We start from the raw sequence: 21,716 nt of genomic DNA on the forward strand, positions 1-21,716 counted from the left end.
AGGAGCCTGGCCACTTCCTATTCCCCCGTTATATCAAAAACAGGACTGCTAAACAGCAGAGGGCGCCCACAAGTGAGTCTTCAATGAACGGGAGTGAATGGAGCTCAACGGCTAAAAACAAAAAGTTAAAATAGTTTCTAATCACTTACCCAGAACGTTTCTTTAATTTTAGAAAGTAGAAGGATGTATTTCACTAAAAAAACAAAAAAAAAAAAACTCTCCTATATTTTCACCTTTTTCTACAGCAAACAGGTTTTGGGCAGCAGAAGCATTACTGCTAGAGCATGATGACTGATTGGTGAGCGGAGCAGCTCATTGGCTGTTCGTGCTCACTGATGTCATGAACATACACGAGGTGCCATTTTTAACTCCTATAGCTTGAGTTTAAAAGCTCTTAAAAATATAACAGTGGTGTTAAAATGTTTTAAGATATTCATTGTTGTATTCTTTTACCGTAACAATGTTTAAGCATTTATAAACCATGATTTTGCTCAAATGCTCCATATCAACCCATTCATTTTGGACTCGCTCGGGAGCGCCCTCTAGTGTTTGAGAAAAACGGAGGACACTGCAGAGTGGAAATTCTCCACTCTGGTTTTGGTGACCAAAGTTTCACCTTTGAGAGACGTGCGTGTGTGGAGCCCATTTAAGAGGATTTCAGGATAGCTGGTCGCTTTACTTATATACCCATGACTGATGTATGCTTTTAGAGGGTATACAGGAACTTCTTTTGTGGTGTTCTTAGCTTCAGAAGGTGGATATGTTACTCAAAATATTAGGGGGGACTCTCACTGTTCTTTGAGTGCAAAAAGAAGACAAGGGGTCAACTCCTTGTATTTTCCCAGGCCTTAGTTATTATTTGTAACCAACCTTAGTTATTAGTTGCAACCAATGGATTTCTTTGTTCTCTGTCTGTGTATCAACTCTACACTGTAAGTAGGATAAGTTGAATTTGAGGAAACTGGTTGCCTTAAAAAAATTAAGTAATGTGTAATGAAAAGTTGAGTTAGAATGACTATAATTTTTGTGTTTGGCTAACTTAAACACGTTTATGCACCTCATAAATTCTATTTTTTTAACTTAACGTCTTGATAATTCAATTTAACTACATGTTTCATTAGGCAAGAGAGAGTTTCTTTCTAATTAAGTGATACTGACCACTTTGACAAACACCGAAGAGTTTACAGTGAACATGGTCATTGACCAACACAAATGCTTATTCATCAGCAAAGAGAATGGTAACTTTCGCTCTTAGCCAACAACACAATGTCAGGCAGCTGAGTAAAGCATATATAAAACACATATGCCTAAGGAAAGGCAGTCTGGGTGGAATGAAAGCACACTGACAGTGAGTAAAACAAATGGAAAGAAACACTCAATATGCAAATAGACGGAGCCAGCAGCCAATGGGAAAGAAATATACGTTTAATCTAACAAGATCGTGTTAACAAAACAAACTGCGACTGTATTTTACAGCTTACTTAGCTTCACTCAGTTTCACACATTTGTTCAGCAACTTTAGTGAGAAAGAAACAATTAAAACCAGCAGAAATGTCGTCATTTTTTGAACGTAGGGTTTCAAAGTTGCCATAGCAACAGACTAAACAAAATAGCAATAAGTTAATTCAACTCAAAAATGCCATTTGAGTGTACAAAATCATCAAAAACATTCCCCTAACTTAAAATTGTTGAGTAATATGTGGGATATACTGAATTTTATATACAACAGACTTAATTTATTTGAGTTCAAACAAAATGCAGGATTACAGTGTACAGGGGTTATATAACTTTTGTAACTTTGGTCTTTGGAGATCTCTGGGTATTTTCAGGAGTTTCTCCACGGCCAAGAGTTTTAATACATTTATTAATGCTTTAATTGTGACTCTGAGACTTTTTTCTGGTTTATTTAGTTATTTTCCACAACACTATCATGCATCTTGGTTGGTATTATCAGCAAGTTTGAAGCTTGTAGAACCACAAACAAAACAGAGCAGACATGAACTGCTACCCTGTGGCAGGGAATGAACCCGAGCCTGAGAGCGTCTCCCTATTTTTTAACAATCTCAGCAGCCTTGTGCTCAAAATGTATTACATCTCCAAAAAAGCAGCAACACACAGCCCAGTGGTGAAACAAGAAAGCATCAGACAGATGTTCACGACTGAGGCAAAACCTGTAAGCACACAATTTCAATACATTATTGGAAATGAACACAAAACCTCCTCAACAGTGTAAGGAAATCTGAACCTGTATTACTAACGTGTCCCTCACTCTCTTCAGAGTGTCTCTCGCTTATCGTCTTCCGCAGAATCCGCAGTCAATCAAAACTAGGCTTCTGGGCGCACGCTATCTGAGTAAAGTGGGTGAGGGCTTAGCTTTTACTATGCACAGATCCAAGCTTTGGGGTTTGTATTGTTAGCGGGCTCGCAGCAGGCCTTAAAAAAGTTATGTCTGAGAACTGTGTAGTATACAGATGGTCTCAGCCAATCAGTTTTTGGAATTAGAACTATCCTTTTAAAGCTACACTATGTAACATTTGGGGATTTGGGGACCTCTCTGGTGGAAATGTGTAATGGCAGGCAAACGTGCAGAAGAACATGTGGGTAGTGCTTTGGATCCCTTCCCTGAGTGGATGAATCTGATGTAGTGATTCAAAGAGTATTCAAAGAGAACTGAAACTTGGTGAAAGAGAAGTTAAACCTTGTGAAAGGTGTGTCTTTTGAGGATGTGAGAGAAGTATCTACTGTTGTCATCATATTGTCATCAGTGTATGTAGATTTTGTATTTGAGACCTAAAAATTTAGCCCAACTTTGTTTTCACCATCGCGCGTGTAAGTCGAAACATAAAGATGTATGACCTGATATAAGAGATGGTCCGAAAAACTGTGCAATTCAACTTTACTCCTCTGATTTTTTAATTATTATTTTATCACATTTTCTTACCTGAGTAATACTTCTTTAAGCTTTAACAAAGAAACTTACATTATTAATAGTAATTGCAAGAAACAATTCTTCTGCCAAACAATGTAGTTAGCAGTATGCTATGGTTTCCATACACTATAATGGTCAAATATTATTCCATGAGCAGCACAACAGTTTTTAATAACATTAATACTAATGCGCAGTTGGTCACATGTACACATATCATGGATTTTACTGCTTCAGTTTCGGTGCTATCACTACTGGGTTTTATATGGGGGTCCTACTGAAGGTCACATGGTCTTCTATGCTTTACATAACAGCTACAGGGTTTGTGTTTGAGGTGTTATGGCTCTGTGAAACTCCTACACTCCTGACTTTGGGTCCTGTGTGTTTTCGTGGCTTCCAGGTGCCAAAGAAATAAACCATAAAGAGCGGAGGAGAGAAAGTGGTTTCTGTGGGTGGGAACCAGTATGTGCTTGTAGCTGACCTTAGCTCTGTACACATGGAAGACTTCTCACAAACATTACAACAGACTGCTATCGCTACAAAAAAAGGAAGTAGCAGCATGTTGTGCGCTCAAGATTGAAAGTTCTGTGAGAAAATCTAACCTAATTTAGATTAGATGGGTTTTGCCCTTTACCTTAAACATCATCCATCAGCCAAGACATGTGTGGGGTCTGACGTTAGCTTTTCAGAGAGTACACTGTAAACAGAGCTGTGAAGCTAATGTAGCTAACAAGTAATGGAAGCTAATACACCAGAAATTATAGCTAGCATAAATTAGCGGCGAAGACCGTTCACCAAAGGAGAAAAACCCAACATCATTTAGTGAATTTTTCTGACTAAAGCTGCAGTCACACCCAACAAGAGTAAAATTTGCTTGGCAAACAAAAAAGCCATTCCCCTTTTAACAGGAAAGGGAGTGAGAACACAGAAAAGGAATTAGCTTTCAGCAGTTAATGTCCCGTCGCTTTGAGCTCTAGGTGTTCAACCCTGTAAAGCCGACAGAAAACGAGGGAAAGCAATAATATATTCTTTCTGAAAAAAATGGTGAATCTTGTTGCAACTAGCTAACTAGTTAGCGCTAGCTATTCACTGACCACCCATACTCGCCGGATTTTGCTCCCCCTCAGCAAAGAAAATAGAGAAGCAACAGTCCGGTGTGACCATGGCCCTTCGGAGACTCACTGTTTTCCAGCTATGAGCTGAATGAGGTGAATTAAAGGGGAATTCCACTAATTTTTCAAAATTTCTGCATAATTCTGTGGATGAGATGTAAAGAAAGTCATTCAGGGATGCCTGAGTGGTTGAATGCCTCTAAAAGCTCCCTGACAGAATTATCACACAAAATAGTTGCAAATATGTAGCCTAGTATCTGATACATTGCTATATGATAGTTTTATGATGAGGTTTTGGACAAAAACATTATTTTATAATAATCATTCATGGCAGAGAGGTACATGCAGGGTGTTGTAAGGCAAAAGCTATTATCTAAAGATTTTTTTTTTTCAGATTTTCTTCTATTTTTATGATTTTACATTACATATAACAGCTCAGAAGATACATGTAGGTTCCCAGGCCATTATGGATAGCAAATTAAATGTCTATATTTGTGTTGTAGATCCCTGGTTACCATCAATACCACTGTAAAAAATGAGTTTCTCTACAATAAACCATTTGGCAGTGAACCCACTCTACTTTTGCTTCCGTTTCAATCAATGAATTATGAAGAAATTTTGAAAAATCTGTGGATTTCTGCATCATGTTATGAGGTAAATAGGCTAGTAACATTAGCTCAAGTGAAAACAGACAATTAGCCTTTGTCTGTTTACCTTAAAGACTTTACACCGACACCTTCCTTGTGCAAATTGCAAGCCACATGCCACCTACTATGGATTTCTGGTCTGGGTTTAATATTGTTCAGTCATATTATCACAATATTATCAGAACAGTATTAATGAATATTTAGCAGTATTACTTGAATATCGCCTCACAAATTCAAATTTGACTGATTTGCCCATCTCTACTGTGTAAAATCCTTCATGGCCTGTGCTCCGCCTGGCCACTAGAGGGCAGTGAAAAGCTCCAACCTCAATTCCATGTCGAACACCACAGCCATGTGAGCAGCTCTCAGCACGTGACGCACCAAAAGCTGACAAAATTCTCCCACCACCCAACCCAACTGCCTCACTACAGCCTTTATTCTAAAGAAACACTCCCATACCATGCACAAATGACTCACAGCTCATCCTCATACAAGCGGTTACCACTAATGCATGAATACTGTGAACACCTGGAGCATTTTTGCACTGACCTAATGCTGAGAACCACATACACACACCCTTAGAGCATGTGTAACGCAGTGTGTTGTTTTTTAAGGCCGAGAATCTTATCATTTTTATCTATGAGGTTCACTTACAGCATGTGTGTGGGTTTATGTACCATAACAGCCATTTTTCTAGCCATTAAAATTAACAGCCATAATTCATTTTCACATGATTATTTATATCCAACCTCTCTTTTTTCCTTAAAACTAAAGTTTGACTTCATTACTGTGCCTTTAAGAGTGACATCGGTAAATAATTATGATTGGTTCAGCATAAACGGGTGGAGCTAGACTGTTGCATGCTGCAAAAAGCAGCCTCATGTCAGATGCAACTATCTTAAATCTTGTCAATTTTATAATATTTCTATTTTTTTGAGATGGATATAGGAACATTACAAGATTATTTAATAATTCTGATTTCAAGCACATTTCAAGCATATTAAAACAACCTAAATTATAGGGAGAATTTTACCTGTTAAAATATGTTAAATTAAATAATCTTACAATAAGCAACAATTTCAATATGAGACATATCATATATATTGGCTAGATTTAAAATAACTGCATCGGACAAGATACCATTTTTTGTAGTGTAGGCTGAACAGGTGGTCCATTTCATCAGCTCAATTTACCATATAGGTGCACTTTCTAGTTCTACAATTACAGAATCACAGACACCCACAGGACCACCACAGGGCAGGTATTATTTGGGTGGTGGATCATTCTCAGCACTGCAATGACCCTGATGTGGTGGTGGTGTGTTAGTGTGTGTTGTGCTGGTATGAGTGGATCAGACACAGCAGTGCTGCTGGAGTTTTTAAACACTGTGTCCACTCACTGTCCATTCTATTAGACACTCCAACCTTGTCAGTCCACTTTGTAGTTGTAAAGTCAGAGACAATAGCTCATCTGTTGCTGCGCAGTTTGTGTTAGTCATCCCTCCAGTTCGTCATCAGTGGTCACAAGACGCTGCCCACAGGATGCTGTTGGCTGGATATTTTTGGTTGGTGGACTATTCTCAGTGCAGCAGTGACACTGAGGTGCTTAAAAACTCCAGCAGCACTGCTGTGTCTGATCCACTTGTACCTATCTGGTTAAATTCATGAAAGAGATGGAGTTTCAAAAAGGTTTCAAAAAGAACGGGACAAGGTAAGACCCATCACAAGTAGTACCCCCCACTAAAGTGTGTAAATCCCCCCCTATGTGAAACATTTAAGGGGGGAATCCCCCCCATTTTGAAAAATGAATTTCAGGCCCTGATCACTTGTGAGAAAGCTTGCTGGTTTGCACGGGGTATTTTGGTGAAGTTTTGATATCACTTATATATGCAGCAGTGTTAGCGTGCATGTTGCAATATTCATACTTCACTGTTCTTTCGGCCCGACACAGTGTTAAAACACCTTGTGCTGTTAATTAACATATTTTAATGAGAACGAAGAAAAGCACCCCAAACGAAAACAGTTATTCAAGTAAATTTATGAGGATAAAGTTGTCTGAGACTGAGAAAGAATGTGCACGCATGTGTGTGTATATATGTTTGTGTGCGTCTAGGGATCAAGAGCCGGTGACTCATGTGCACACGCCCCTGTGTGTGTGGTGTGTAATAACACACGGCTGCGTTCAGCTGTGTCTCCAAACCACACAGGATCCACCCAAAGTGTGATCAGCAGGATGATGACACACAATAATGACTACTTATCTCATCCCATTGAAGCCTTTTCGGAGCTGGATCAGTTTCACCTGGGGAGGTGCTGTAATTTGAGTATCTGATAATGAGATCTAGGATTTTAATCCAGAATGAATCTGTGATGCCTTTGGCTTTTACAAGTCCGCTGGGTAATAATTCCAGAGGGAATTACCTTCTCTAATTTTACCAAACCTGAAGCTGATAGCAGTGCTGTTTGATCATGACACAGTAATAACAAATCCCAGTAAAAGACAACATCACCCGATTTTTTAATGACCAAACGACCAGCTAAATGCTAAAATGAAGCTTGGTACATTTTTATTATCCTCAGGATTAACACAGCACTGCTGAACCATTTTTGTTGAAGGCCTAATTAGAAAAAGAGGGAAAAAATTAAAGTGAAACATCTTGAAGGCACTTCTGATAAAAATGAGGCCCAACGAGGCAGATTAAGCAGAATGAGCCCACTTTACTAGCCAAATGCTATTCTATCTGGTGTTAACTGGGAGTTAGTTCTTGGTGTGTGTTTGCTTGGACCTGTTTAATTTTAATTTTAAGCTGACATGAACGTCCGGGTAAGACTTTGAGATCCATTTTGGGAAAGTACCCCAGTTATTTACCCCACCAACTCAGCCTGTAAAATCCCTTGCAAATAACATTACCCGCCCATTTATTCATTTATGTATTGATGTATTACTGAAGGAGTCACTGTACAACCGCAAAGTACAAGATACGTTACCTAAATGTCTTACATGCTTCACATGTTTGTGTTTTTAGTTACATCTGCCATTAGTGGTGTTAAACCTAGTGTGGGAAAACAGACGTATTATCTGGTATGTATTTTTATGACGGCTAGTTAAACATTAATGTTCAGATATGTGAAATCTAGATAGTAATCAACATGTTGACTGTGATGTGTTTGATCTGCAGTCTCTTTGCTGAAAGAGATCCTATCACTGCCTGTAAGCGTCAGATCAGTGTAAATCTAAATATTAAATCACTCAGACACGTCTTATGGCTGTGTCAGCTTCCTTATTTAAATTTTGCTGGAAACCAATGCGCATTACAAATATGGCACCATGTAAATCATACTGTTAAATAATAAACAACATGCAGAAAAGTCTGGAGACTACAACTAAATAAAGTTGGCAAAAATCAGTTGAACAAGTTAAGGAAGTTACGGCCATTTTAATCCTGAAAAATCATCATGTCTCAATACCATATCTCAATATTATACCTCCACCTCAATATCATACCTCAAAATACACCGACTGGCCACTTCATTAAAACCACCTCCTTGTTTCTACGCTCATTGTCCATTTTACTTGGTGGTACTTTGTAGTTCTACTACTATTATTTGGCTGCTGGATGATTCTCAGCACTGCAGTAACACTGACATGGTGTTGTGTTAGTGTGTGTTGCGCTGGTCTGAGTGGATCAGACACAGCAGTGCTGCTGGAGTTTTTAAACACCTCAGTGTCTCTGCTGGACTAAGAATAGTCCACCAACCAAAAATATCCAGCCAGCAGTGTCCTGCGGGCAGCGTCCTGTGACCACTGATGAAGGACTAGAGGATGCCCAACACAAACTGTGCAGCAGCAGATGAGCTACTGTCTCTGACTTTACATCTACAAGGTGGACTGACAAGGTAGGAGTGTCTAATAGAGTGGACAGTGAGTGGACACAGTGTTTAAAAACTTCAGCAGCACTGCTGTGTCTGATCCACTCATACCAGCACAACACACACCAACACACCACCACCACGTCAGTGTTACTGCAGTGCTGAGAATGACCCACCATCCAAATAATACCTGCCCTGTGGTGGTCCTGTGGGGGCCTGACCATTGACAAACAAGGTAAAAGGGAGGCTAACAAAGTATGCAGAGAAACAGATGGATTTTTTCCCCAACAATTAAACGCCATTCACTGCCAAGTGAAGTTTTATTCGTGACACAGAACACTGCAATCCCTGCAGCTGCACCCCTAACCACTCCTGTGATAACATCACTGTAAAGTACGGCCTCTCTTGGCTTATTGCTTGTACACTTTTGTCCTGTTACCCCAAATGTAGCTGAACAGCTGAGACAGTTTGCTTCTTTACTTTACTTCTTTACTTTACACTTGATCTATGAGGCTAACAAGCAATGGAACAAATATACAGCAGTTAGCATTAGCATAATTCAATCATCGCATTTGCCTCAGGCTGTGTTGAGTTCCTTATGTGGTTTCTGATCCGCCATTATGTACTATTCTCTACACAAATAGACAAAAGTACAGACAATATTCAGACCTCCTGAGAGCAGCTGCAACGAGATATGTGGTGTATTTTTATCCAGTTGTGTGGCTCCATGAACTACCAGACAATTATAACAGATTGGATTCCAAGAACTCAGAAGATCGCAATTCCAAACAAAAAGTCATTGCGAGCTACTGATTATAGTAACTGCATTCACCAGTATGGAACAAGAACACACACACACACACACACACACAATGACATAACCCAGGGTGTGCTTGGTGTGTGGAAACAGAAGTGAGGGCGTGTTTGTATGTGTGTACCAGCTGCACGGGTCAGCTGTGCATGCTGTCGTCAAGGCAGCCAGGTTTCAGGTGAACACCACACTGTACAGCAGGAAATGAGAAACGGGGGGACTTATTACAGGCATCACCTCCCCTTGGGAGATTCCCACAGAACACCGCCAGCATCTGAAGGCTGAATCTAATGTGTGTTAAGCAAGAAATGAAAACACCTCCTAACAAGCGCTAATAATCACATACTCGCCTCAAACCATGTGAATTTGTTAAGTAACCTCAAACCAGACTGGCTCATGTGGTTTCTGACTAACCGTTATCTGTAAAAATGAATTAAAATACATCACATAGCCGAAAACTGTAGTAGCAGCAGTTGTAAGCCGTCAGAGAAGGCCTAGTGATGTCTGTAAATGAATAAATAAATAAGCCTGTACTTTTTAGTATCGATTTTTACTTAACAGAATCCTCATTCTTGTTGTATTTTACTCTGCAAGTGTTACAGTACTACACTTATGTCACTGTTAAGTTCTATTTGTAAACAAAAGATCTGTCCAATGGAAAATTAGATTTCTAGGTAGATACAGCCAGGTGAGCTCTCCCACTGGTTAGGACTTCAGGAGCTGACTAGAAGGCCTAATGCATCAGATTAAGCACCAACATCATTAGGAACTAAAATGGAATCAACCAATCATGTTTTAGATTTACAATGGGTGAGACCGATTTTGTGACCAAAAAAAACATCCCTCTAGGTCAGTGTTTCTCAACCCCGGACCTAGAGGCTCACTGCCCTGCACATTTTAGCGCTTTTCCTGCTTAACCGTACCCACTTTTATTCAATAATGGGCTGTTAATGAGCTGATTAGTTGGATCAGGTGTGCTGGGAGTAGAGAAAACGCAAAAAAAGTGCAGGGCAGTGGGCCTCCAGGACCAGGATTGAATGGCAGCTCTACATCAGGGCTCTTTATTGAGTCACTGTAAAACTGCTACACACAAGGCAAAATATAAGTATTATTTCAGTACCAAGTAGCAGCCAACTTCAAGCCTGAATTGTATCGGTGTCAAGTAGCAAGTTTACTTTCTGCAGGGTACGGCGAGCAGCACACCATAAGAAGCGTGTACACAATACAGTCTCACCACACTGTTCATATGTGAGTCACAACTGGTTGAAAACTATAGAAGCCCATTCCTACCAAGTAGAAGAAAAGAAAAATTAAATTGCCTATGTTTTTTTATTTCTTCTGTTTTCAAAATGTTGACTTAGTATCTCGAACAAATTACTTTTTTTACCGAAACATTGATGGTAAATTTCAAATTGTTGACTGAGGTTCTTTAAATATTGACTTACTATGTCAAAATAATGCCTTAATATTTCAACATAATGATTTTGAGATACTACTTCGAGATAACAAGTCAATATTTCAAGAAAAGTCATTATTTTGAGATATTAATTAAAAAATACATCAACATTTTAACATGTGCGGCTAAATGGCACATAGACCAACGTTAGGCTAGTAAAAAGGGTTCATTCAGATTACAAAATGCTGCCCAACAAGACAGAAAACACATTGCCTTGTGAGAGGTACTTTCGAATTATTGAATTTTCCTTCTCCTTCTATTTCAGCCAACACCAATAATGGTGTGGATTTCATTAGTTTTGTCATGAACATGAGGATTATGGAATTGGGTCAATTCAAGCTTCATTTTAGCTGTTAGCCTCATCTTCAGGTTGCAAAAAAGAAAGAAAGGACAAAATTAAGGTGCCGTTTTCTATTACTTGTTTTTGTTATTACATCACTGTGATGTCATTTCAAACTTGACTACTATTACTGAGGGAGCCCAGAGTTCGGCGAATTATCGAAGGTAATTCGCTTTGGATATATTACTTAGCAGACTACGAACACTGTACATTCATACTGGATTAAAATCACAGATTTCGTTGGTAATCTCTAAATTCCAGCAATCCTAATCCAGATCCAGCATAACTGGAGTCGATACCTCGAGAAAATAAGTCACTATTTCGAAATCCTCTACCTGGAGGGCAAAACTAGCTGGAAACTACAAATAAAAAAAAGCAGACGAAAAACTAAACATATTAGTTACTGTAGTATTAAATAGCACACTAGCATTTCTGCCCTAAATTGTGTGGCTGCATCAGTGAGAGGAAGAGAAAGAAAGGGCGAGAGAGGAAGGGAATCAGGGAAGGGGAGAGAGAGAGAAAAACAGGCTACCAGACTAAAATCAACCACACACTGATTTGCGATTGCACGCCGCACTCCTCCACGCTGCTGTGGATGTTAAAGCCTGTTTGCATGTAGGCAGCCGCTGAATGCAATCACTATGGCAACTGTTTTGCCTATATGAATATCTGAGCTTTAAATGACCACATCCTGTGATGTGAGTCTCACTTTATCTGCCAATACCTTAGAACAATATTTGCTTTGATAACATCAGACTGAAGCATTGCTGCGGCCAGTGTGGTCACATTCCCACGTGTCGGTGCAGGTGAAACTGTAGTAAACCAGCATTTCACAACATTCCAGCGACCAACACCCCGGATTTGCTAATTTTAGTGTTTTTCCTGTTTACAACTCAGGTATAACTTCCTTATCAACTTGTCAGGCCATTATCATGTTCTTCATGAGGTTAAAAGGAATATTCCAGTGTTTTTCAACCTGATCTCAGTCTGCAGCATCTGCAGAACGCGGATGACCTCAAACTCTGATTAACTTGAAAATGGTCACATAAAAATGAATTATGTCTGTTGTCGGCACATAAAACCACACAAATGTAATAATTCGACTTCAGGGGACAAAATAAAAAACATGGAAAATGTAGGATATGGGCCCTTTAAACACATGAAACACTATTTATCGCAATTGCATAACAACAATCGTTACACAGCAAATTGCAAATTACCACAAATTCTTCTCTCTGGAAATCTGAAAATGTAAAAAAAATGAATTAAATTTAATCTACAAACATGTTTAACTTTGAACATGTTCATAAAACGTGTTTCGTATAAACATTTTTCACAAAATTTAGCAGAGGGTAAACTGCTTAGCATGAATTATTCCATTAAAGCTGTGCTACATATGATGTTGTTGTTAAAACTGAAAGAGGTAGCATTACTAAGTCAGGAGAAAAAAAAATCACTACAATATGGTGTGCTTGCGCTCTCTGGAAAGCCTGAAATAACAATTTAAAAGTCAGTGGCATCGTGTCGGGTTTTTGGGCTACGTCTTTACGTATTACGTATTAAAGTCACATACAGACTCAAAAAGTAGGCCCGGCTCAATGTTTAGGTCTCAAATTCAACATTATACTGATGAAGATATGATGACAATAGTAAATTATTTACTCACATCCTCAGAAGACACGCCCTTCACCAAGTTTTGACTGAGTTATTTTTGAGATTCACATGCTCAGGGAAGGAGTTTGATGCACAACCCAAGTTACAAAATATCCTTTCACACATTATGTGCAATTACACATTTCCACCAGAGAGGTTTCCAAATCCTCAAAACTTATGCAGTACAGCTCTAAAATAGGCTGCACTGAAAACAAAAATGTTTAGGTCCTCTACGACCAGGCCTGGAAAACATTCAAACCTTTGAGTGGCAGCATTTCAACATGTTCTTCAGCATGACAGCTGTAAACAATCAGAATAAAGGACTCCTGGAAAGAATATCCATGGACTTCAACAGCTACTATGTGCTGTGTTTTGTATTAAACTGTTGGAGACGGAGAGGCCATCTATGATTCATATATAAACGGGTCAGCAAGTTTACTTGCTGATCCTCATACACAGAAAGAAGCTCCTGAGGAAGTAAAAACTCTGTCGTCACCCATGTCCTAATCACACGCCACAATCTTACCCAGGTACTTCCCTCACAGCCCTCCAACACAACCACAAACAATAGTCACGTCCCAAAATCTCATAAACTCTGAAACCCCCTTATCCTGCAGGCAAGTCACGTGGCCCCTGCTGAAGCTTCTCATGCAGAAGATTCAATGAGTCCTACGTGGGAACGCATTACTGCAAGGGTCACTGAGCTGAGAGGGTATCAGTGATTAACATTCCTGCAAGCCCAGAAAACAGGAAAGAAATCTCCTCTTAGTCTGGTTTACATCTAATAGACACAATAACATTCAGTTTGACATCAGGTTATAATCAACTGAATTAAAGGATGTAACAATTTAAAATATTTAAAAAGATTCATGTTCCAAACAGTGTATGGAAATTTAAATCTCCATGTGCCTTATGTAGTAGTGGATGATATCATGGACACACACACACACACAGAGGACAGAGTGAAACAGAGTAAAAACTCCAGCAGCACTGCTGTGTCTGATCCACTCTGACCAGCGCTACACACACTAACACCACCACCACCACCACCACCACATCAGTGTTACTGCAGTGCTGAGAATGATCCACCACCCAAATAGTGCCTGCTCTATGAGGGTCCATGGGGGTCCTAACTACTGAAGATCAGGGTAAAAGGGGGCTAACAAAGTATGCAGAGAAACAGATGGACTACAGTCTGTAATTGTAGAACCACAAAGTTCACCTATATAGTAAGTGGAGCTGATAAAATGGACAATGAGCATAGAAACAAGGGGGTGGTCATAGAGCTGGGCGATATGGCGAAATTCATATCGTTCGATATCGATACATACCGCGATAAATGTCAAATCATTGTTTGAAGGCTGATTTTTGCTCCTGGGTGGTTTATTGCTGTTTTAAACTATCCTTTATGGTGGGAACACGACAAACGCTCACCAAACAGTGGAACATTTCACAGATCTGTCATGGGAGAGTGGGAGAAAGTGTCTGCTGAGCTGTTTTTGCCAGCTGGAAAAGCATGGCTATTTTGTAATAGTCATAATTTAAGAAAGAAAACAGATTATTTTGAGCTGGTGCCGAGCGCTCGGCTAGCCCGCTACAAATGACATCACAGTATTCAAACACCAGCTAGCGACGACTGGATATTCAATTGTAGTAGTTTAAGGGGTGAACCGCAAAATATCAACACCAGACAAACAGAGTCCTCCTTTTAGGTATGTTTAAACTGAAAGCGGTGCTTTTGTGTCGTGTTTGATCTACAGTATCATCAGTTCTCCGTGTTTTGGAGTGACAGACCGCTGCTTCAAGTTAGCCAGCTGCTAAAAACAGCTAGCCTGGAAAGATAGCGCTCTCCCGCTGTCCAATGCCTCACAGCTTCTCAGTTTACTTTCATTTAAATCGGAGCTGTAATTTACATGAACTCACTTCTTTCTTTCACTTTCGGTGCTTGGGAATGCACTAATATTAAAATATGACTGCCCGAGTGCTGCAACAGCGCTTTAGTTGTGAGGACTGTGATTTGACGCTGCTAAAGCTGGTTAGGATGTACAGAAAGAGGTGAGTTCGCTGTAGGTCAGTACAGTTACACCACTGACCTCGTCACCCACACTCGGTCACAGGAGAACAGATCGCCGGTTGCTCCACTCAAACAGACTCATCTTACTCGTGGCCCCCTCCCTCACTAATCATGTAGAAAAACTCATAATGTTACGCCTGATCGGTGTATATATATATATATATATATATATATATATATATATATATATATATATATATATATAAAAAATGTGTGTGTGTGTGTGTCTTTTTTTTCTTTTTCTTTTCCTCAAGTAAAAACATTTTAGGCTACATTCAGACTGCAGGCAAGTCTGATTTGTTTCTCAAATCAGATTTGTTTCTCAAATCAGATCTCCTGAAGTTGATGTCCACACTGTTATTTGCAAGTGGTCAGATCAAATTTGTGAGTCCAGACATCACCAACCAATCTGCATGGGCTGCTGTGGTAACAATGTGGGCGTCAGTAACTATGTAGCTACGTTGGTGACTTTTTCAGTAGTGTCGTCTTACATGTCCTACGTGTTTTTTGCATTTTATATCTGGTGTAGTTTAATGTACCTAAAACAGGTCAAAACAGGTCAAATCACAGGTCATTTGACATGACCATTTTCCAAATTCTCTTTATCCCTTACAATTAAACTTTTTGCTTTTTTGTTACCGTGTCTTTAAGACTGATACATGTAAATGACCTCTGTTCTGACTGGCTGCCCAGTACTGGGCCTCATTTAAATAAATAGTCTGAGCTGAAACGCTCATGCTGTGTTTGAGTGGTGTCGGAAACTGGGAAATACGCTTGAACGGCTGACAAAGTCTTATTTACAATTGAAACTTGGGATTCTAGATGAAGCAAGAGTTTATGATACGATGAAAAAAACGCTAAACTGGCAGTGAAAGTGAAAACGTACCTGATGCGCTTCTATTAAATCTACGTGCTTTTAAACACAGCGACGAAAAAGAAGGGATAAGTATTCTCCAGACCTCCATGCTGCCTTTTCCCATGTGGTGGGCCTATATACATCAAACACCTGAATGCAGTTTCAGTCGTATTTACCAGTTAGTTAACCATCTGGTATGTCCAACCATCCACTGAGCACCTGAACACAGCTTCAGTATGAATGGGCAGAGCTAAACTGCTGTAACCTGAATAGGTGGATATGTGTAAATTTGTTGGTTTTCGTGGCATCACAGAATTCAAAACAGGCTGTTTTTGAAGCTTTGTTTCCATATATGGACTGTATAGACCGGGGAGAGAATGGTATGTTTTTTAAAAAAGTGTTTTTTTTTTTTTGTTTTTTTTTTTAAAAAAAGGAAAATTCTGTTTTCCATGATGTGAGTCCTTTAAAATATACTCAAAACTTCAAACTAAAATATTTTAATAACAGATGCTGATTTTTTTAAGGTGCACACGTTTAACAATCTCTACATTACTTCTAAACATGTGCATTTGTTCAACACAAGTTCTGTTTTGTTTTCTTAGCACTCCAATCACTGCTTAGCAACGTTGCTATCTGTCATGAGCTCGGTCAGTCTCACAGTTCTTTTAGAAGCGTGCGGCGCTTCCATCAGTCAAAAGATGTTCCTGAGAAACCTGTTAAAGCAAGACCTGATACGCCGACAGCACTAGAGCGTGCAGATACTGAGCACTGCTGAGCACTGCTGAGTCCTGATGTTGACACAGTGGGACAAAGAATGTTTGGAACTGCAGAAAGTGTACTCTGAATCCCCCCCCACACACTTTTTTTCTTTTGCCTGCTCACGTACAACAAATAGCTTGTCTGAAGTTGCTCTGCTGCTGGGGCCACACCTGTGACAAAAGGTGAAAGGGCCGCACGGCTGCTGACAGGAAGAGACATCATGTTGTGATAGAAATAGAGAGTTAGATAATTAAATGGAGGGAACTGATTATGCTGGTGAGTTTGAAATCTCACCAGCATAGACGACAATCAGTTTCCCCTAAATGTGTAACAATTTCAATACAGTATCATAAAACCAAAATAAAGTAAACTGAACTATAAGTGGACAATCTCTCATAAACGTTTTGGTTTGGCCCACTTAGTCTTAGTCAGGCTATCGTGTGCACTTAAACGTAGTTAGTGATCAATTAATTAATTACTTAATCTAGACTTTACTAAACTGAAACTGGGGCCATATCCTACATTTTTTTGACATTTTTCAGTTTTTGACATTTGAATATTTGAAAATGCCTGTTGTCCTTCACATTTTGGGCAACATTTATGATGAATAAACCAAAAGAAACGGCTCAAAATTACTTGGAAAAAAGTCTGGTTCCATTCACGTATATTAAAAGTAAAGTAGGTTTTTTTCCTTCGCCTGTAAAGTTATCATTTTGAAGATGGGAGGTTTTGTTCCGACAGCAGCGATTGATTTTTTTTACCCCTTATGATGTTTGTGAGTATTTATGTACCAAAAATGGTCATAATTCATTTTACATGAAAACACTCCAGCATCAGTGGGTGGAGCTAAACTGCTGTAGCTGAACAGACTGATATATATGTAAATACACTGTTTTTCAGGACATCACAAAACAAAACAAAAACAAAAATGGGCTGTTTTTGCATTTGGCAGCTTCATTTCAATATAGAGACTGTATGGCCTGGAATAGGTTTACAACATTTACACAGAAAGGAAAGTAAGAAATATTCAGTTTTCCATTATATGGGCCCTTTAATGACTGAGTCAAACAGCTCACATTTTGCACATATTTGTGTGTTTTTGTGAGATGCTGATATTTCAGTTCTGCAGGGAGAAACGCTACAATAGGTATAAAGGGAGGCAGTTCAGGCTCTGTATTGTTTATAAGTCTATAACTGTTCCATAAGATGCCTGTTTGCACGAGGACATGCTTTATTTAATAAAATGAGTGCTTGTCTGAGCCGTACGAGACTCTGTAAGATAAGATAATAAGATAAGATGAGATGATCTATAAGATCTATACGATCTATAAGATCTGAGTTCTGTAGATTGAAGAGATTAACACAAAAAATACCAAAAAGGAGACAGCCCTAATCGTTACAGCCCTTATGTCATTACATTTATCTGCTGAAATGCATTTCTCACTTTGATCTAAAGCCAAACTACACCGCCTCAGATGGCTTAACTCTTTTGTGTCTGACTCATCTGACTCCAGTCTTCTGTGCAAAATCCCAGCTTTTTTGAACACAGCGCTCTCTTATAAATCTGAGAAATCTTTCAGCTTAGATCATGGGTGGGGACCATGGGTGGGAGACCAGGGGTGGGGACCAAGGGTGGGGACCAGGGTGGGGATCAGGGGTGGGGATCTCAGTCCCGGAGGGTCGGATTCCTGTACAGTTTGGTGATTTTCGTGCTCAGGCACACAACTCATCAGTTAATTGTCAGGTTCAGATGGTGAGTTAGAGCAGAGAAAATCACCAAACTGAGTTGGACTCCGGTCCTCAGTTCCTCATTCCTGGTGCAGAAAGAGAACTTAGTCTTTCCTTTCTTCTCTCCAGAACCTCTCACAGCTCTCCTTTTCTCCCAAGACAAGTTTAGGACGAGGAACTCAAGCATTAACACAGAACTGAGATCTGCTTTGGTTTCTGTAAAAATAAAACATAGTGAAAGACATTTTCCTTTGAGACCACCCTTCTTTTCCTCCTTCTCCTCCACCCATTCCCTAACTCTCCGAGCTCCAACTCTCCCAAGTCGGAGTTTCTGATTGACACGACACGCACGGATTAGAATCAAGAAAAACACACAGAGTAAGAGATTATCTAGTTCTTCTCCAAAGCCCAGGCAGCGTCACTGAAAGCAGCGGGTTCATCTGTAAGTTCACTGGTGTTTGGTTCCGTCCAGCCTCGGTTACTCGGTTACTGTTACAGCTGCTGCTGCAGAGCGAAAAGAACTTTCTCTCCTTCACAAGATCGTCTACTCACCACCTCCACGAAATCCGCTGAGACTGAAGAATAATCCGACGTGTTGAAGACTAGAAGCCTACATTATGATCTCCACCGACTGTCCAAACTTCAGAGACTCTCCTTCCATCCACACACCCAGACCAGACTCTCCACGCGTGCAATGCTCTACGTAGGCAGCGTCCTACAGCGTTCTACAGGTCCAACTTACCGTAAAATCTCGAGTAGCGGCTGCTTTCACGCCGAAAAACAGTAAACACCACGGATCATTAGATAATATTGATAATTCAAACATCTCAGCGTAAGAACTCAGATCCAAGATCAGATCTAATCGCTTCATATACGGTAATTTTACTTTCTAAAAGGCGTAAGCTGACCCCAGCACTCTTATTCTGAGACTTCACTTTTCACAAATGCAGGCCATTGTTTTAACAATATAAATCCAAATTTGCGAGGAACTTCACAAGAAAACTTTAAAGCGTCAGCTGTCCCTTAACATTATGTTAAAATTCCATGATGAATGGAGGAATAGCTGGTCCAAAATTACTGTGTACATAGGATAAATGTCTCCCTGCTCTCTGTTTACTGTACTATAGCGCATTAAAACGTTTAAATAGTGCACTTCATGCCCCATAGGATCTAGTCGTATCTTTAGTTTTATGGCTGAACTAAACCCGTGTTTACCGCAAACACTCTAATAGCAGCTCAACATAAGGCGAAATATTCTACATGCCGTATTTACCGTAAACCTTCGTGGTGCAGCTCTGTCGTGTCGTGCGGCTATGCACTGGGGAAATGCCCGCAGAGCCTCACACTCGTACACTTATACGATGCTGTAGTCAGAAGTACAGGTAAAATTCCTCAGCTCTCTTAAACATACATAACGTGAGTTTTGCTTCAGAAGACCCGCAAAAGTCGCACATTTTCTTTTTTACTGGCTAGGTCGCCGCATCCATACCGTAATCCGCATAGCAGCAGCGCAACACCTCTGCAGCATACTATTTGGAGCTTCATGCTCATTGACAGTCATCTTAACCATCGCCATTTCTTCCCACTGTTGCACAGCTTTCTTTAATATAATATTTTGCATTGTAATTTGTGAAAATTAAGCCTCCCAAAATTATAATGACAATCAAACTGAATCCATACAGAAAAGATATGCACATACTAGTCTAAGTGAGATGCCTTTTATTTCAAAATAAACACTAAAGTACACTGAACAAAAACATTTTTTGCAATTTTCACAGATTTTCAAATAAATTTGGTAAATATACTTAGCATATATTTATTTTCCATATAGGAATGCAGTTCAGAGGGATGTGTACAACCAGTGACATTATTTTTAGTAATTATTATGTTTACCAACTTTATAAGCCAAAGTGTTGATCTAATAACAGGATTGCTGAGCTCTAGACAAATAGGTCCACAGGGCCCCTGTCTGACCTTTGATCTTGAAATATTATACTAGGTAACAGCAGCACTGCCGCTTATTTCAATAACAGTTTTAACATACCTTTGTCCAGCTGGCCTCACCAATTACCCTCAGGCATATCCTGACACCATCTTTAGGACCATTCCATTCATTTGTTCATTTGTCAGCTCAAGTAAACTTCATTAGATGAGCCTTTAGTGGTGCGAGTTATCAAGTAAACACAAGTGTCAATTTCAGCATCAGAACTTGCCCAGAAATCATTGAGATAAGGTACAATTTCTTTTCACACCACAAAAAAATGGCAGACAAAGCTTTTATAAGCAAAATACTTCAATTACTTACAATTTCTTTCAGTTTTCTATGTTCAAGGGGTTTTATGCAGTAAACCTCTGTCTGTTATGACTGCTAATATTAGTTAGCAAATTAGTTAGCTAGTTTTAATGATGGTCATGGTCACAAAACTGACTCTAGATCAGTTTGTGAATAGAGACCCTAAACTGGAAGGAAGAAGTTGCTGTGGAGCAGCACAAGAAAATGGGCAATATGAAAAAAGAACAAGATATTAATTGCAATAAAGAAATACAGGTGACTCATCACCAAAAAGGGTGCACAGCCTAAATACTGTAAATGGACACAATAGCAAACCCATGTTTTGCTCCTACTGGTTCCCGACACATGTAGCCATATAATGCATTCTGATGCAGATCCACAGATTCCATCTTAAGTGGTTTTCTCTACCATGCTGGCTCATTTTCCCACACACACACACCCCACACACACACTCTCGCTCTCAATATATATAAACAGAAACTGGTATAAAGGCATGAACTGTAGAAACCAGTCTGAGAACATACTTCATCTCAGCGAGTGGGTGGCGGGAAGGTGTTAAGAGGTCATTTAGTGACATAACCGGTTAACAAAAAATGTGAAATCTGATACACGTCAAACTAAATTTCACATCTGAGGACAAAAATAAGGGCCTGCATTGTATTTATTGGTTGTTACTGAAGATAATGTTCTGCAGAAACATTACACTGTTGAGTTTTCATCAAAATATTGAAAAGAATAAAAATAATATTTCAATAAAAATTTCTCACTCTTACGTCTCCCAAAAAACACTTATAGTAATCTGAAATTTCTACTGGTTTTCTATAAGAATATCATATTTAATTCAGACAATGACTGTAGTTTACTACAGAATACTACACAGCAATATTATATTTATTAATATCATAAAGTATTATGGACATGCTATACGTTACTATAGAAGAGTGTTTCAGAAAGTGGGGTCTGTGGACCCCCAGCGGTCTGTCACACACCGCCAGGGGGTCCACTATTTGCATGTTTTTCTAAGTGGCCGGTGAAGGTGGTTTATATCACATTGTACATTCAAAACAAAGGCAGCCTAATATTAAGTCACAACATCTGTACATACGTTTTCTTTGGGTGCGTTTTGCTTTGCATGTACCTCTCAGCTGTGAATAGATTAAAAAATAGCTTTTCATCTATCATAAAGCAAAAT

At 39.4% G+C, this 21,716-nt stretch overlaps 1 protein-coding gene across 1 annotated transcript in view; it reads right to left on the reverse strand.

Annotated features, from left to right (window-relative positions):
• pld2 (phospholipase D2) overlaps nucleotides 1-19,005 on the reverse strand; it is a 62,276-nt gene extending 43,271 nt beyond the window's left edge. The window contains exon 1 of the mRNA XM_036564396.1: nucleotides 18,784-19,005. The gene's annotated coding sequence lies outside the window, so the exon portion shown is untranslated. The remainder of the gene's footprint in view (nucleotides 1-18,783) is intronic.
• Between the last annotated feature and the right edge of the window lie 2,711 nt (nucleotides 19,006-21,716).

Source organism: Colossoma macropomum, unplaced genomic scaffold (assembly GCF_904425465.1).
Source record: "Colossoma macropomum unplaced genomic scaffold, Colossoma_macropomum, whole genome shotgun sequence".
Lineage (NCBI taxonomy): Eukaryota > Metazoa > Chordata > Actinopteri > Characiformes > Serrasalmidae > Colossoma > Colossoma macropomum.